Below are 2,630 nucleotides of genomic sequence, written 5' to 3' on the forward strand. Positions count from 1 at the left end.
CCACACCCTGTGACAAAAAACCCGCCAAAAAAAAAAAAAAAAAAAGACTCACTGCTCTTGAGTCGGCCCTAATTTTTTTCCCTATGTCTTCTTGATTTATATCATTTCTGACTTAATCTTTGACTCTCTCCACCAAACTTGTACTTAGTTCTTCCTCTTCCCACAGCTCTCTATAATACACATTCCAGCTCTTGTCCCATTAGCTTTGGTCCCCATCTTAGTTATATGTTCAGTGACCCTGATCCTTTCACTCTCTGACCTACATGTCTCTCTTAACCAACTACAGAAGAGGTATGACTTGCATGTGAAGAAGATATTCCTAAGGGAGAGAGAGTGTATGTATAAGAGACAGGTTTTCATGGAAAATATTAAAACTGAATGTCCTCTACTTTAACTAATTAGTTAAAATTTTATTTTATTTTATTTTTATTTCTTTTCTTTTTTTTTTAGAGAAGTTTTTGCTATAGGATGCATGCGCTCACCAGACAGACAGAGAGAGACAGAGAGACAGAAAGTGAGAAATCATCACCCAGGGGGGATGGCGACACTGCAATCCCTTCTCCTCTGTTTTCCTCTCGGGATCTTGGGCACGCACGCACACGCACCCAGCGTGAGTTTTAAGCCACCAGGTGCGGGACGTGAACCGCGGTCGACTACGTGGGAGTCCAGCGACATAGCCATTACGCTAACTGCTGGTACCGGTACAACTGAGGAGAAAACACAAACTAGGAGAGTAAGGGAGTCAGAAAAGAAAAAGAAAATCCAAATACTCTATTTTAGAGCAGTTGAACAATTTTTAAAGTTTATTTATTTGCTCCATGAATAAGTGAGACAGACAAATGATAGCATTCCCAACAAGGTCCTAATGCTACAATCTGCCCCCAGCCTTTAGCCTGGGCAACTGCATGTCTGGCAAACTAAGGGAGGTCTCCAGAATTGAACTGGGAATCTTCTCATGTGGGTCAGCCTTGCATAGTGTTTCATTTTACCACTGAACCACCATCTGGCTCCAGCAACTTAGGCACAGTCACTCTGAAGAATCCTAGACAAAAATAAAAATTTTAAAAGGGAAACTCTAATTTTAAATTAGATGCAAGTATGCCCTAAAGTGCAATATTTGAATTATGTACATACTTTAAAACACATTCTGGACTTCTAGGATGAAAAGATATTTTATTCTTTATCCAAAAATCCTCAACAGAACCTACAGCCACAAGGGCAAATCTGCCTCCTCTCATGGCCACACCTGAGCATTCCACACTTGGAAACTAAATCTCTAACTCTATTATATCCAATGGACAGTGACTGAATTACTGAATGGCCAAGTGTAAAACCACAAGAGATGGGGACTAGCAGATGGCGTAATGGCTACATCACTGGACTCCTATGTGGTCGACCACAGTTCAAGTCCCGGATCCGGTGGCTTAAACTTGTGCTGAGCACATGTGTGTGCATGCCCAAAATCCCAAGAGGAGAATGGAAGAGAAGGGATTGTAGCGCGGCCATCTTGCCTGGGGGGTAATTTCTTGCTTTCTGTCTCTCTGTCTCTGTCTATCTTTCTGGTAAGCGCACACGCTCTATACCAAAAAAAAAAAAAAAAAAACTCTCAAAAAAAAAAAAGAGATTGTGAAAAATGTGGCTATAGCAATTGTTTGAAGCTTTGGCCCTCCTCCCAGCACAGGGAAGGGGACAAAGCAGACAAGTGACAAGGTTCCTATACTGTCCCTATATACTGAAGCAGACATGCTGCAGCTGCTATGAAGTAAACAAGGGGAGAAAAAAAAATCCCTTTCTCAAAACAGAACCAGAGTGGGTGTGTGGCATCAATCTGACAGTCTCATTTTACTTCAGTGCTTTGAGGGAGGGAGGGGAGAAGATAAAGGGAGAGAGGAGGAGGTGAGAGAAAAAACACAGTCACTTTTGTAATTAAATTTCAGACTGTTTTCATTATGCAGTTCAATTCATTGAAAGATTTTTTTCTTTCTAGCCCCCTCTTCCTTAAAACTATAGCTCTACTCACCACTCCCTCCTGTGTTAATGCATGTGTACACATACACACACACACACACAGTGTTATACCCTTGTTATGACTCAAAGCAAGCAGAGCAGCTCCACCTCAGTTCTCCCCTTTGTAACCAGGAATGTAAACAATATTCACGAGGTATTTTAGCCTTGAGAGCAGTTTAACAATAATGGTACAGTTCCACTTTAACTCGGGAAAAGCTAAAAGGAAAGGAAAAGGATTAATAGGTACAAATATTGTACTTCTGCTACAATCAATAAATAATGCCAAAGCAGAAGAATGGCAGTGCCTGGCAAGATGCTAAATGATGCTGTTTCTGGTAATCCTCCAGCAAAAGCTTTTGTGAAGTTTTATGCTGCAAATCACATTAAATTGACCTCTGAGGGCCAGGACATACTGTTCTGTTATTATTGTTGTATTTGTTTGTTTTGCCACTTAATAGCTCTGATTCTTAAGCTTAACTTAAAAATGTTCTGTTATTTTTGTTGTATTTGTTTGTTTTGCCATTTAATAGCTCTCATTTTTAAGCTTAACTTAAATTGGGGGTGGGGGAGGAAGAACCCAAGCAACTCAAGGTTTGACTTGATCAATCTGTCCAGGAAAGAGT

Source organism: Tupaia chinensis, unplaced genomic scaffold, assembly GCF_000334495.1.
Source record: "Tupaia chinensis unplaced genomic scaffold, TupChi_1.0 Scaffold143976_1, whole genome shotgun sequence".
Classification (NCBI taxonomy): Eukaryota; Metazoa; Chordata; class Mammalia; order Scandentia; family Tupaiidae; genus Tupaia; species Tupaia belangeri.